The sequence below is a fragment of the Heloderma suspectum genome, chromosome 1, assembly GCF_057233095.1.
Source record: "Heloderma suspectum isolate Gila_16-S chromosome 1, 16-S_ref, whole genome shotgun sequence".
Classification (NCBI taxonomy): domain Eukaryota; kingdom Metazoa; phylum Chordata; class Lepidosauria; order Squamata; family Helodermatidae; genus Heloderma; species Heloderma suspectum.
Window position 1 is genome coordinate 44183309 of NC_139458.1, and position 16668 is coordinate 44199976.

Genomic DNA, 16668 nt, shown 5'->3' on the forward strand with positions numbered 1-16668 from the left:
GGCATAGGGCTTTGAGTGCTTAGCTCTTAAAACTCTGGGTTTGAATCCCTGTGTATTCAACCATGTTAGTGCTGAATTAGGGTTGGCATCTCTTTTTTTCTTGACTGTCTCCTCATCTTTAACAGCTATATGGCAAGCAAGTATAACATGGCCCTCTCCATGCTAGAAACAGCTGTGCCTTTTCAATTTAGCCAGTGCAGATGGGTGACGATTTTGCCTCAGTTCATTTTCGATCAGAATTGACCAGAATTCACAATTTATTCTTATTCAAGAAGGAAAGAATTTGAGATCTGAAAAATTCAAATGCAAGAGAAAGTGAAACTGACAGAATGGTCCATCTGTAGTCCAGTTGAATTGTGTAAGGCTTACTCCCAGGTAAATGGCAACAGGATTGCAGCCTTATCCAATTCAGTTCTGTGTATTAGTTCATGTAGGGGACTGAATGGTGGTTTTTCCACACTACGCAGGGGGGTAAAACCTACTAGAAATGGCTGGGGTGAGCCACAGCTCCCTTCGCCTACAACAAGATGCTGCTCCAGAATGGAGGAGGGTTCACCTAGGAAGGTGGTGGGCTCTCCCACACTGGAGGCATTCAAGACGAGGCTGGACAGCCATCTGTCATGGATGCTCTGACTTAGATGCCTGCACTGAGCAGGGAGTTGGACTCAATGGCCTTGTAGGCCCCTTCCAAACCTACTATTCTATTATTCTGTGATTCACCACTACTGCAACAGCACCCAAGGTAGATGCTGAACTAGGTGTCAGTGCTGATGGAGGAGTGTGCTGGAGAAGGAGCACTGAATCATGGGATCTGACTGTCACTCAGAATGTATACAATCTGATAATTCTGGACACATAGCGTTTTACCATTTTAAAACTTGGCTCCATTGAAGTTACTATCAATTTGGTAAACTGTTTAGGTCAGCATGTCATTCACATATCAAGGCATGAACTGATGGCCTTTCCTTAGTAGACTGTTGGAAGTTTCATTGCCTTATGTTGGCTGCAGACGTTTCCCAGCAGGCGTCTCTGATACAGCAGTACTGCTTCTTTGCATGGCTACACCCCTGATATATGTGAAGAGAAAACTCCTTGGAAAAGACCCTGATGCTGGGAAAGATTGAAGGCAAAAGGAGAAGGGGACAGCAGAGGATGAGATGGCTAGATAGCATCACCGATGCAATGAATATGGACTTGAGCACACTCCAGGAGAGAGCAGAGGACAGGAAGGCCTGGTGTGCTATGGTCCATGAGGTCATGAAGAGTCGGACATGACTGAACAACTGAACAACAACAACAACAACAACAACCCCTGATATAAATGCCTTGTTTGTTGTTTCCCAGAAGAAATAAAATGCTGGACTAGATGGATCTTTGGTCTGATTCATCAGGGCTCTTTTCATATCTGGAGGCAACCTGGAACCTCTTTTTTTCCTGAAAAAAAAAAGCTTCCCTGGCCTGCTCCTCAGGTCCTGCTACCTTGTTCTAGGAAACCTGTGTTTGTAATAACTGTTGCTGTCTCTTGCCTTCTCTTTACCCCCTTTGCATGTGCCTTCTTCTTGCCCTCATCCACAGATGAATTCCTTGGCTAATGGCCTCAGTTCATCTTGACATTGGTTGTTATCTGGCACAGATGGGCCCGGCTAATTGACACGAGCGTGTTCAGACTTGGTACATTGTCTTCAGCATAGAGTCAAGCTACACATGATGCACTATTTTTTCTTTCTTTCTTTCTTTCTTTCTTTCTTTCTTTCTTTCTTTCTTTCAATACTTCTATAGAGCTTAATATATTAAAATCCTTAAGTGGTTCACATTAAAAGACAACACAGCAATATAACAGCCCAGATAAAATAATAAATAATTAAAACATTAAAAACGTTTAAAAACAGTACAGTAATACTCCAACAACAACAAAAGAGTAGCAACAGTTTCCTTTACAGGTCAGAGAAAGCCTGTGTGTCTCTTTTCAAGAGACATTTGATACTTGCCTCCATTTCTGCCTCTTGAACCACACATGGGAAAGCATTCCAAAGGGTTGTGCCACCACTGAGAAGGCCTGCTTATGCACTGCTACCTGGCAACATTCTCTTGGCCAGTGGAATGACCAGTAAGTCCTCCTCAGAAGATCTCAGGCGGGAAGACTGTCATTTTTGCAGCTGTCGGTATATCTAAAATCAAAGGTGATTTGAAATAGACTCTTTTACAGCTTCTGCAGGCTAAACTTTAGGGGTAGCATCCAGTACTGCTGCTCAGCCTTCACTGGTTCTGTTGTGCTTCCAGGACCGACCACTTGCATGATTCTAGACGTAGCCCCGCAAATGAGCAGAAATACTTGTTTCTGGAATAGGACCAGTCAGTGGAGCTCCCTTCTGCAAGCTCCACTGATCTATGGCCTTCTGGAAACAAGAGTTTCTGCTCATTTCAGATTTCTTCAGGAACCTCTAGGCTCTCATTGCACGAGTGGTAGGTCCTGCTAGTACATGGACAGCATTGGATACTGCCTCATGTATTGTGAGAGGCAAGTCATAATTTTTCATCCTCTGGATTTACTTTATAACTCCCCCCCCGAATATGTTTCTGCATGTGCAAAACATCTGCTGATGGGAGTTTGCATCTCCAACAGTGCTAACTCTCAGCATAATTGATTTTGTTCATCTTATTATGTGAACAAGACAAGATCTTATAATGATTTTTCTTTCATAGTAACACAAGTACACTTTGCTGTACCTGTTACAAACAGCATTGCTCTGGGATATCCTGTCTTGAAGTCACCAGTTGCAACCCTTTTTGGAAGAATGAAAAATAGCTGAATAAGTAGATGATACTGAACACCTTGCTGACAAGTGTAGCTCCTTCCAAAACATGTGTGGTTTAGTGGTTGTACCATACCTTTCATCTTAAAGTGTTCTATTCCTTGTACATTTCTACTTTTTTCTACTGGGTGTGGAATTCTTATTTTTAAATTGTTGAAATGTTCTTTTCAGGGCAGGGTGGAAATGTTTTGGCAGGGAAACGCGCAGGGAAAATGTGCACGGCAATTTCCTGTGCTGTACCTGTTCTCTCTGGATCAAAGGGGGGATTTGGTTCCCTGAGGGCTGCCGTTGAGCTGACAGCTTTCACCAGCATGAAATGTATTGCAAGCCACTCCCACTGCCAATCACTTTCTGCAATGTGCCTTTTCAGACTGTGCTGTAAGAAAGGTTATGAAACAGAACTTGGAAAAATCTCATAGGAATTGGCCTCTGCTCCTCCTCCTCTTGTTTCATGCTTCTGAGATTGTCAGGGGTGTGGCTTTGGAAAGAAAATCGCGCCCTTGGGCACTGCAGTCAAGTCCTGGTAGCCTTCACAAGGTGCATTGCTTAATAATAAGCTCTCTCCCACCACCACCGAAGTAGCATCTGAACATAACACATTATTGCAGGGCAACCCTCACATCTCCCCCCCCCCCCCACACACACACATTTAAAGCGATATTAGCAGCAGGACAACTAATGATCCTATTGCAACAGAGCTCCACCATGTGAAATACATGAAGCACTCACAGGGATATTTCATCCCTCTGGCAGCACACCAGTCCCAGGTTTTTAGAAGAGCAGAGCCTGCTCAGATGATTATCAAGAACAGCCTTCCCTAACCTGGCACCCTCTAGATGTGTTAGACTACAAATCCCATCACCCCAGCCAACATGGCCATTGGCCACACTGGCTGGGGATGATGGGGTGATAGCCCAACACATCTGGAGGGTACCTGGTTGGGGAAGACTGAAATGCAGGTAAAATGACATGAACTGTTCATACCTTTGCATCCTTTTATCTTTGCAGCCTAATCACATCATCACAGCAGTATCTTTTACAATACTCATCCTGAGGTATTCAGGTCTCTGGCATCTTGATGCTCTTTATTTGTAAGCACTTAGACGGTGCTCTGTCTGTGCATTGCTTGGATTTTCTCAAATGCCTAACTGTGTTTCAGGATGTTGAGGTGAAACTCTGTATATTCTGTATAATACCACTGCTGTGCATTGTACCTTGAACTTAGAATGGGTTTATTCAGGGTTGTTTTCCAATGCCTTTAGGGGCTTCAGTTTCATTCATCTTGACTCCCCCGCCCCATTATTTTTGGGAGCATTTTCATAGAATCGTAGGGTTGAAAGGGACCTTGGTGATAGTCTACTTCAATTCCCTGCTCAGTGCCAGATATGCAATGCAGGATGCAGCACCAGTATTCCTGACAGATGCCCATCCAACCTCTGCTTAGATACTTCCAGCAAAGGAAAGCCCACCACCTCCCAACACAGACAGGTCCACTTCCAAACAGATCTCGCTGACAGACAGGACATTTCTCCAAATGTTTAGCTGAACTCTGTTTCCATAGATTCCCCACCTACTGGTCCTAGTCCTGCCCTTTGGAGCAACAGAGGACAACTCTGCTCCATCTTCTGCATGGCAGCCTTTCAGATATTTGAAGACTTTTATCATGTCCTCCCTTAATCTTCTCTAGGCTAAACATACACAACTCTTTCAAAGGTTTCTCACAGGACTTGGCTTCCAGACCCCTTGCCATCCTGGTTTATTTATTTATTCCATTTCATTTTTATACTGATTTTTATACCAATAGCCGAAGCTCTCTGGGCAGTTCACAAAATTAAAACCACAAAAATACAACAGAAAATATAATATAAAATATAATAGAACTCCCTCCCTAGGGAACTCTGCCGTGCACCCTCTTTCAGGAGCTTCCGCCACACATTAAAAACATGGTTGTTCAGGCAGGCATTTGGGGTGGGTTACGGTATTTTTTCCCCTTCATGGATCACTGCCTTGTTGTGGCGAAGGGGCTTGCGTAACTCAGTGAAGCCATAAGCTATGCCATGCAGGGCCACCCAAGACGGACAGGTCATGGCGGAGAGTTCTGACAAAATGTGGTCCACTGGAGAAGGAAATGGCAACCCACTCCAGTATTCTTGCCAAGAAAACCCCATGGAACGTAGCACAAGGCTAAAAGATATGATGCCGGAAGATGAGCCCCTCAGGTCGGAAAGTGTCCAATATACTACTGGGGAAGAGCAGAGGGTATTTCCAAGTAGCGCCAGAAAGAGTGAAGCGGCTGGGCCAAACCCGAAAGGACACTCAGCTGTGGATGTGTCTGGTGGTGAAAAGAAAATCCGATGCTGTAAAGAACAATATTGTTTAGGAACCTGGAATGTCAGATCAATGAATCAAGGTAAGCTGGAGGTGGTCAAACATGAGATGGCAAGATTGAACATCGACATCTTGGGAATCAGCGAACTAAAATGGACAGGAATGGGCGAATTTAATTCAGGTGACCATCATATCTACTATTCTGGCCAAGAATCCCTTAGAAGAAATGGAGTAGCACTCATAGTCAACAAAAGGGTGGGAAAAGCAGTACTGGGGTACAATCTTAAAAATGATAGAATGATGTCAGTATGAATCCAAGGCAAACTATTCAACATCACAGTAATTCAAGTCTATGCCCCAACCACTGATGCCAAAGAAGCTGAGGTTGATAGGTTCTATGAAGACCTCCAACGCCTTCTAGAACTAACACCAAAAAAAGATGTCCTCTTCATCATAGGGGACTGGAATGCTAAAGTAGGAAGTCAAGAAATCACCAGGATAACAGGCAGGCATGGCCTTGGTGTACAAAATGAAGCAGGACAAAAGCTAATAGAGTTTTGCCAAGAGAACACGCTGATCATAGCAAACACGCTTTTCCAACAGCACAAGAGATGACTCTACACATGGACATCACCAGATGGTCAATATCGAAATCAGATTGATTATGTCCTTTGCAGCCAAAGATGGAGAAGCTCCATACAGTCAGTAAAAACAAGACCTGGAGCTGACTGTGGCTCAGATCATGAGCTGCTTCTTGCAAAATTTCGGCTGAAATTGAAGAACGTAGGGAAAACCACTAAACCATTCAGGTATGACCGAAATCATATCCCTTATGAATATACAGTGGAGGTGAGGAATAGATTTCAGGGATTAGACCTGATAGAGTGCCTGAGGAACTATGGATGGAGGTCCGTAACATTGTTCAGGAGGCAGCAACGAAATCCATCCCCAAGAAAAAGAAATGCAAGAAAGCCAAGTGGCTGTCTGATGAGGCTTTACAAGTCACTGAGGAAAGAAGGGAAGCAAAAAGCAAGGGAGAAAGGGGAAGATATATCCAACTGAATGCAGAGTTCCAGAGAATAGGAAGGAGAGACAAGAAGGCCTTCTTAAATGAACAATGCAAAGAAATCGAGGAAAACAATAGAATGGGAAAGACTAGAGATCTTCTCAAGAAAATTGGAGATCTCAAGGGAACGTTTTGTGCAAAGACGGGCATGATAAAGGACAAAGAAGGCAGGGACCTCACAGAAGCAGATGAGATTAAGAAGAGGTGGCAAGAATACACAGAAGAACTATACAGGAAAGATCTGAATGTCCCTGATAGCCATGATAGTGCGGTCACTGAACTTGAGCCGGACATCCTAGAGAGCGAAGTCAAGTGGGCCTTAGGAAGCATTACTAACAACAAAGCTAGTGGAGATGACAGTATTCCAGCTGAGCTTTTTAAAATCCTAAAAGATGATGCTGTTAAAGTGTTGCATTCAATATGCCAACAAATTTGGAACACTCAACAATGGCCACAAGACTGGAAAAGGTCAGTTTACATTCCAATTCCAAAGAAGGGCAACGCCAAAGAGTGTTCCAACTACCGCACAATTGCACTCATTTCACGTGCCAGCAAGGTGATGCTCAAAATCCTACAAGCTAGGCTTCAGCAGTATGCGAACCGAGAACTACCGGAAGTACAAGCTGGGCTTCGAAGAGGCAGAGGAACTAGAGATCAAATCGCCAACATTCGCTGCATCTTGGAGAAAGCAAGAGAATTCCAGAAAAACGTCTATTTCTGCTTCATTGACTACGCTAAAGCCTTTGATTGTGTAGATCACAACAAACTGTGGCAAATTCTTAAAGTGATGGGAGTACCAGACCATCTTACCTGTCTCCTGAGAAACCTGTACGAGGGTCAAGAAGCAACAGTAAGAACCAGACATGGAACAACCGAGTGGTTCAAAATTGGGAAAGGAGTACGACAAGGCTGCATATTGTCACCCTGCTTATTTAACTTATATGCGGAGTACATCATGAGAAATGCTGGCTTGGATGAATCAGAGGTCGGAATTAAGATTGCTGGGAGAATTATCAACAACCTCCAATATGCAGACGATACCACCCTAATGGCAGAAAGCGAAGAGGATCTCAAGAGCCTCTTGTGGAGGGTGAAAGAGGAGAGTGCAAAAGCTGGTTTGAAACTCAACATTAAGAAAACTAAGATCATGGCATCTGGCCCTATCACTTCCTGGCATATAGAAGGGGAAGAAATGGAAGCAGTGACAGATTTTACTTTCTTGGGCTCCAAGATCACCACAGACGGTGACTGTAGCCATGAAATTAAAAGACGCTTGCTCCTTGGGAGGAAAGCTATGGCAAACCTAGACAGCATAGTAAGAAGCAGAGACATCACCTTGCCGACAAAGGTCCATCTAATCAAAGCAATGGTTTTCCCAGTAATAATGTATGGCTGTGAGAGCTGGACTATAAGGAAGGCTGAGCGCCGAAGAATTGATGCTTTCCAACTGTGGTGCTGGAGAAGTCCCCTGGACTGCAAGGAGGTCAAATCAGTCAATCCTAATGGAAATCAACCCTGAGTGCTCATTGGAAGGACAGATACTGAAGCTGAAGCTCAAATATTTTGGCCACCTAATGCGAAGAGAAAACTCTCTGGAAAAGACCCTGATGCTGGGAAAGACTGAAGGCAAAAGGAGAAGGGGACGGCAGAGGATGAGATGGCTAGATAGCATCACCGATGCAATGAATATGAACCTGAGCACACTCCGGGAGAGTGCGCAGGACAGGAAGGCCTGGCGTGCTATGGTCCATGGGGTCACGAAGAGTCGGACACGACTGAACGACTGAACAACAATATGGTATTTTTTAGAAATATGATGTTTTAAAGTAGAATTTTATTGTTTTAAAATTGTATTTCTGTACATCGCCCAGAGAGGCGGGGTGACTGGCCAGATGGGCGATTAAGAAATTCAATAAACAAACAAACAAATGATTAAAACTACAGAATAAAAATACAACCAGAGTAAAACTAGCAGCAGTGCAGATATTTAAAACTCAACAGCAGATTTAAGACAGCAGAGCTAAAAAATCCCAAGAATGTTAAAATGCTAAAAATGCCTGGGAAAACAAAAAGGTCTTCACCTGGTGCCAGAAAGTATACAACGGAGGCACCAGGCAAACCTCTCTAGGGAGTTTGTTCCACAAATGGGGTGCCACAGCAGAAAAGGCCCTGTTGGCCACCTGCCTTAAGTCTTTTGGCAGGGGCTCCTGGAGATGAACTTAGGATGGACCCTGAAGATGGACTTAGGATCTGGGCAGGTACATATGGAAGGAGGCGATCCTTCAGGTAACCTGGCCCCAAGCCATTTAGGGAGCAATCCTAACTAGATAGGCGGCCGCCTCCGAACTCGGAGGCAACCGCCTATCCAAAGCAAGGCAGGAGAGGCATGGGAGCGGGGGAGATCATTCCTTCTGTGCCTTTCCTGCCTTGCTATTTTTTGCTAGACAGCCGTTTTTGGCAGTCTAGCAGTGGGGGGGGCCGACAGGGAGAGGAAACTGCCATATGACACATAGGATGTGTAGGATATGCTCATATGCTCGGAAGAGGAGCGTGGAGCGACTAAAAAGGGGTGGAGCTGGGGGGTGTTCCGGGGTGCAGAGACCAGAGCTGCACGTATGACACATAGGTTGTGTCGTACGCGCAGCTCTGGTCTCCCTGCCCCAGAACACCCCCCAGCCCCATCCCTTTTCAGTCGCTCCATGCTCTTCTTCTGAGCGCTGAGGACAGGGCTTCTCTGTTCTGCCTCTGAGGCATGGGCTCCAAGGTCGGTTCCGAAAATGAGCATATCCTGTGGCCCCTCTAGACAGTGTCTAGCCTAGCGGCCATAGGATTGCTCTCTCCAGGCTTTGAATGTTAATGTCTTCTCTTATCCTCCAACTTATCAATGTCCTTTTAAAAATGTGGCAGCCAGAACTGGACACAGTTCTCCGAATGCAGCCTGACAAATGCAAAATAAAGTGGAACTATCACTTCCTGTGATCTGGACCCTATTCTTCTATTAATGCAGGTCAAGATTGCATTAACTTTCTTAGCTGCCACATTGCATTGCAGGCTCATATATTCAACGTGTGATCCACTAAGACACCTAGGTCCTTTTCACATGGACTGCTGCCAAGCCAGGTCTCCTCCATCCTATACATTTGCCTTTTATTTATTTGTACCTAAATGCAAAACTTTACATGTATCTCTGTTGAATCTCATCTTGTTAGATTCAGCCCAGTGTTCTAGCCTGTTTAGATCATTTTGAATCATATTCTGTCTTCTATGGTGTTGGCTATCCCTCCTAACTTTGTGTCATCTGCAGATTTGATAAGCAAGCCCTCTATTTATAGTCATTTATAAAAATGTTGGATAGCAGAGGGCCTAGGATAGAGCCCTGCGACACTCCACTTGATACCTTCCTCCAGGAAGATGTTGACCCAGTAATTAGCATTCATTAAGTATCGTTGCTCAACCAGTTTTGGCTCCATCTAATTGTAGTATTGTCCAACCCACATGTTACCATCTTGTCAACAAGGATATCATGGTAAACCTTGTCAAATGGTTTGCTGAAATTAAGATATACTACGTTCACAGCATTCCCACAATTTACCAAACTAGTCACTATCAAAAAAGGAGAGGATGTTGGTCTGGCATGAACTATCCCTGACAAACCCACGTTAACTCCTAGTAATCAATGCATTATTCTCTAGATGTACACAGACTGATCACGTAATTGATGGTTTTTTAGCAGATAGGGCAGTATATAAATGTTAATAATAAACAAATAAATATGTTCAAGAATTTTGCCCAGTATTAACATCAGGCTGACTGGCCTTTAGCTTCCTGGATCTACCTTTTTTCCTTTCTTGAAGATGGGGACAACATTTGCCCATCTCCAGTCTTCCAGCACGGCACCTGTTCTCCGGGGCTCTGAAATAACATCTGCAAGCTCCAGTATGCTGCGCTGGAGTGGGAGGCCATCTGCATCAGACAACTGCTTAACTGCTTTACAGCCTGCATACCACATCCTTGCTGCAAAACACACCACATCCACAACAGCAAAACACCACCACAAATAGAAAAACTAAGATGTCATGGGAATCATGTTGGCTAATTTTGTGTATTACCATATTTCAGTTCAGGTTGGGGATGAATCTATGATGAGCTTCTCTGTGTGAAGTAGTGCAACAAGATAGCAGCTTGACTTAGGGCGCAATCCTATCTTGATAGGTGGCCACCTCCAAACTTGGAGGTGAGCGCCTATCCAATGCAGGGCAGGAGAAGCACGGAGGGGATAGTGCCCTCGGTGCTTCAGCAGCCCTGCATTTATCGCTAGACAGCCAATTTCGGCTGTCTAGCCGTGGGACCTCAGTGTGCAGGAAGTGGCAGCCGGTCGACACGTAGGATGTTGTACCAGCATTTCCGACTTCCCCGCCCCGACACGCCCCCAGGAATGCCCCATTTTTGCCATTCTGCGCTCCTCTTCCGCTCCTCTTCAACTGGATCACACTGAGGGCTTATGTAGTTCCTATGAGGCAGCGTGAGAGGGGGTGGAGTTCAGTTCTCAGGGAACCAAGCTATCCTATGGCCATCTAGCCACTGACTAGCGGCCATAGGATTGCTCCCTCCATCATCTAGCATACTTTCAAAATATTGGGACTACAAAATTTGACTATGCTGTAGTATAGGACTATGCACATTTATCTGTATAACATTATTCAAATACATCCCTTAGGGCGCAATCCTATGGTAGGATTCGGAACTTGGAGGCGACCAACTATCCAATGCAGGGCAGGTGGAACATGAGAGCAATAGACCTCAACAATAGTGTTTGCAAGTATCCAGAGTAAAGAACCCTTCTGCATTTTAGAACAAGAGATCAAACGGCTTCTAATAGCTCCTGAGGAAGGAAGCATTCCGAAACGTGTCAAGTGTAATAAATTTTGTTTTCTCGAGCACCAGAGCCTGTCTCCTCCTTTTTTACTGTTCTTCTTATAACTGATCATAAACAGTGAATGTTAAAATTGACAAGTAGACACCAGCTAATGCAAGCTTTTTACTACAAGCATTGCAAGCTTAGCTATTCAAATATTAGTAACATATCCTCAGAAGAGACTGCAAATGTTTTAACTGAACTGAAGGTTTAACATGAATTGCAGACTGGAATTTCAGTAGATTTTTCTTTAAACTATATTTTTTATGAAGCATTTCAGGAGTTATAAATCCAAAGAAAAATCGAATAGACTGAAAATGGTACAAATGCTTTTGCTTTAAATAAAGTGACTCTTGGCTTCTATTGATAACATTGATGTACTTACTAGTATAGGTTTATACTGGATGTGGAAAGGAGGGATGAAAACCTTGAAACACATAAATAAAAACAGATATTTTTGTTTCCTTTTTGCAAAGAAATCTCTCACTCACTTTAATTTAAAAGGGATATTATTCTAAATATAAACTGTAATTATTCCTGGGGTAGCATGTGATCTCGATGACATTCAAAAAGACTGATTTTCATCTTACAGTTAATGGGAATCCAGCTTTAATGTAAGATAAGTGTTGCTCAAAAACATAAGATACCGTGGATGTAAAGTTTTTGACATGTTAAGTTTGAGTAAGAACGTTAGAACAGCCATACTGGATCAGACTGAGGGCTTATGTAGTCCAGCATTCTAAGAACATAGGAAGAGCCATGCTAGCTCAGATCAGTCCAGCATTCTCTTCCCACCATTGCCAACCAGGTGCCCCTAGGAAGCCCACAAGCCAGACAGGAACAAAACAGCAACCTCCTCCTTGTGTTCCCATCAAATGGCATACAGAGGCATACTGCCCCTGATACTGGAGGTAATATATAGCCACTGATAGCCTTATCCTCCATGATTAACATTTACTCAAACACTTTACATCAGATTTAAGCAAGCCCCTGTGGGCCGTGGTGGAAACATATCATGAGCCAGTGGCAGAAATCTTAGTTTTATGTTTGGAGGGAGCTAATTTTAGATGATTTACATAAACAGCATATCAAAACTATCATCAATGTGTCCTTTATCCACAACTATAGGACAAATTGATCATTGTTTCATTATTCTGAGTGCAGCATCAAACACTGTTGCTTGCTGAAATCTGCAGGTTCTATATGCCTAACGCTTGCCCCTTAAAGGTGTGTTATTTCCACCAGCTAATGGGCATTTCAGATACGTATTTGTATATATCCATGATGGGGAGAGGAATTTGGCATAGTAAGTACTCATATGAAGTACTCACAGTCATATGAGGTCCCAGGGCATAGTCTGAAGGCACATGATGCAGCCACCTTGCTGAAGCTGAGTAGGTCTGGGTCTGGTCAGTGCTTGGAGGGGAGACTACCTGGGAACCACATGTAGCCAACTTGAGTTCCATGATGGAAAAAAGGTGAGATATAAATAAATAAATAAATAAATAAATAAAGGCAGTTGGAGTTCTTTCTTTTAGTTGATCCCATCCCCCACCCCCACCCCCACCTCCAGTGGTCAACCTGCATTCCCATCACTACCAATTTACTTGGCTTGATGTTTGGAAGAAAAAAGACCATCAGTGGTTACACCATAAGGCTAGCTGCTTCACTGCTCCTTCCCTGTCTCTGCTTCTTAGATTTCTGAATTGCCATAAACATTTGTGTTGGACTTGGAGGAGGGGGATGACTGATCTACAGAGAAGTCATCATGTCATGCCTATGCAGCAAGGATGTATGGATTTTGTAAAATCTGTTCCCTCTGCATTTCGTGGATTGTCAGGTGCCTTTCGTTCTGTCATCCACTCATTGACGGAATTGGATTTTTCCAATTTCCCAAAGTTGCACAAATTCACATTTGTGCAATTTTATTTATTTATTTATTTAATTTCTATACCGCCCAATAGCCGAAGCTCTCTGGGCGGTTCACAAAAATTAAAACCAAACACACAATAAAACAATTTAAAATATATAGAATATTAAAACCACAATATAACAATACAACCACAATGTGCAAATGTGCAAATCCTCCCAAAATGCGCATTTTCATGCGTTAGCCTAGGGGGAAATGTGCATTTTTGGTTGGGTTTTTTTATTTTACATATTTTTCTATGACTAAATTTGGGTTAAATTCTGGAAAGTTAAAAAAAAAAAAACATTCCATAAGTCCACAGAATCTGTGTGACTCGGGAAAAGCCAGTCCACTGTGGAATTTGTCAGTTGGATTCATAGAAATCCAAACTCATTTGATTCTGTTGCAGATTTCTCCAACATCCCTACTATGCAGACAGAAAGACTACACCAGTACATTTTGGCTTTCCTTTCATTGTGCTCTAACCCTCTGTTGAATAGAAGAATGAAATCTACTTTTTTGAGCCACTGTGAACCATCTGGCTCAGGATCTACTAGACAGAATTCCAAAATCACTATTGCACCTTTGGAAGTGACACAGTAGTGTGCAAGCTGAATCCACTAATCAGCATCACATGGATAGAACTACAGTAAGAAAGAAAGAAACATCACAGTGTTAACATTGGATGCATTGCCCATCCCCACTCTGGGAAATGTTTTGATGCAAATGCCTTGAAGTGAAAGGTAAGGAGATGATCATTTTGTCCTACTGGTGCAGCATTTTGACATGGGAATTGGGAACTGATTTTCACAATAGCCCTCCCTTTCTGGCAGTGAATTTCTTGACATCCCTGACTATACAGACAGCCAACTGAAATACTGCTTGGCTTGGAAGGTTGTAGAGCTGGCGATGAACTGAGCATGGAACAGGCAAAGGTTCTGAAATAGAGGCTTCATATATTGGTGTCTCCTGGGAATATTGCTGGATATTTATCCAGCAGCCCCTAATTAGACAAACTTGCTCTAATGGCTTATACAGCACATGAGATGTATGCACATTCTTCACAGATTTTTTTGAAATGGCTCTGTGTATAGTTGCAGCTTTTCTTGTCCAACTCGGTCCTTGTCTACACATTCAGCAGAATGAGGTGGTCAGTTTCTGAGGTGGTAGAGTGGGCTGGTCCACTTCAAGCTGCAGGTGAGGAATCCACATTTTTGCATGCTCCCATGTAAAAGATCCCTGGAAGTAAAGAAATTATTACATACCAGGGAGAAAGATGCTAGCCGTATTGGTCTATTTTTCTGTTTCAAAGAGACATGTTTGTTTGTTTTGCTTTTACAGAGGGAACCATTCAAAAAGAGGACCCTGCACCTTCTGTATGAAGTGGTACAGTCAATTCTACCATCTTAAAAACCTAAGAACCTAAGAAGAGCCATGCTGGATACGACCAAGGGTCCATCTAGTCCAGTATTCTGTTCACACAGTGGCCAACCAGATGCTCATGGGAAACCCACAAGCAGGACTTGAATGCAACAGCAGCACCCCCCACCCATGTTCCCCAGCAACTGGTGTACCTAGGCATACTGCTCTGATACTGGAGGTAGCATACAGCCATCAGGATGAGTAGCCATTGATAGCCTTCTCCTCCAGGAATTTTTAAAGCCATCCAAATTGGTGGCTGTCACTGCATCCTGTGGTAGCGAATTCCTTAGCTGAACTATGCACTGTGTGAAGAAGTCCTTTTATCTGTCCTGAATCTTCCACCAATCAGCTTCATAGGATGACTTCGGGTTCTAGTATTTTGAGAGAGGGGGACAAATGTCTCCTTATCCGCTTTCTCCACAGCATGCATAATTTTGTACACCTCTATCATGTCTCCCCGTACTCGCCTTTTTCCAAGCGAAACGTGGGACTTGGAACTTGGGCCACTCAACAATGCTGCATGTGTGCTGGAGAGAGGAATTTGGTATGGTACCTGCATATATGAAACCTGCTGGAGATCAGCTCAATTTTTACTGTTTTTTTTTCTCTTTCTCTTATTTATTTATTTATTTATTTGATTTATTAAATTTTTTAATCGCCCATCTGGCTGGTCACCCAGCCACTCTGGGCGATGTACAAGCATATAATAAAACAGTTTAAAACAATAAAATTCTACAATAGTGGTCAATTGGCCCTCCCATCACCTTAAAAAGCTTCAGTGCCATAGATGGGATGGGATTTGAGAGACCTATGGGGATACCTGGCTTGGTCACTGTACATGTAAAAAAATAAAATAGGGATGTAGTGGGCGCCCAACTGAGTCTGGGGATTCATCAGGCTCCCCCTGCCCGTGACCCCTGGACTGTGCCCACCGAGACGCTGTCCTTGCTTGCCCCCCACTCGTGCCCACTCCTGCTCTCCAGGACTCAGCGTATAATCCCGTATTAGAGGATTATACCTGTAATATTGCGCTTATTTAGCTTTCCCAGCTCCAAACTGTGCATATTTAAATATGCACATTTTTTAACTTCCTGGTTTACGTAGCAATCAAAGGCGCAAAAATGGTGGGCACTCACTGAACAGGATTGCGGTGAGCCCGAGGAACTCGCCAAGCTCATGGGTGGCCTGAGCGCAGGTCCAGGGGGGTGCAAGTGGGGGTGCCGCTTCGGCGAGCGCCCAGAGAAACCGAGTTAGGGTGAGTTCTTACATCCCTATGTGAAAAAGATTTTGGGATTACAGTCAATCACAAGCTGAATGTGAGTCAGAAGTGTGATACAGCTGCAAAAAAGGCTACAGTGATTTTAGGCTGTATTACATAGAACCAAGTCATGAACAGAGATGTGAAGGCCTAGAAAAAGGCCCACAGCCCCACCCCCACAACCCCTCTCTCCATGTTTTTCCCCATTTTTCCAAAGGAGTTTTGGAAAATTGGGGGAGATAAAGGTTTATTTCTAAAAAAAATTCTGTTTGCCCCTCTGAGAGCTTTTACCTGAAGAGCTGCATAGAAATCCACTAAATAAATACATCAGTTGTGAATGTTTCACTGTTTGTGATCTACAACTCCACCTCCCTATCCTGTGCAGGATAGGGAGAGCAGTTTTGGAAAGCAAGTATCTGGGAGCAGGCTACTTGAGGGAGCACCTTCTCCCATATCAACCTGCCTGTTCACGGAGATCTACAGATCTGGGCCTCCCAGCTGTCTCGTCACCTGCACAGGTACATCTGATGGCAACCAGGGGGAGGGACTTTCCATTGTGGCACCCAGCCCTTGGAATTCTCACCCCCCCTTGCAGTGCTACAGGGACCATCATGCATGGTGTTTAGGTACCTGTTGAAAACTGATCTGTAATCCCAGGCATTTGCTGATTTTAATGCCTAGCTTGGTAGATTTTCTTTGTTATTGTATTTATCGTTGTATTTTACTGTAATTGTTGTTTTACTGCATTTTGTACACCACCCTATGATTGGATATTGAAAGGAGATATCTATCTATCTATCTATCTATCTATCTATCTATCTATCATCTCTATCTCTATAATAAAAAGAGAGCCCTGGTTATGGGGAAGCATAAAAGCATTGTAAACAAACAACTTTTGTTCAGCCCAATTAATGTAAACTCTGTCTTAGTGAAATGCCTGTCTCCCCTCATTGCATA

At 43.6% G+C, this 16668-nt stretch overlaps 1 long non-coding RNA gene across 1 annotated transcript in view; it reads right to left on the minus strand.

The window, feature by feature from the left end:
* Positions 1–1835: 1835 nt before the first annotated feature.
* Positions 1836–16668, minus strand: part of LOC146357151 (uncharacterized) — a 51062-nt gene continuing 36229 nt past the window's right edge. Inside the window, exon 4 of the long non-coding RNA XR_014786612.1 lies at positions 1836–2168. This is a non-coding gene — a long non-coding RNA (uncharacterized LOC146357151). The remainder of the gene's footprint in view (positions 2169–16668) is intronic.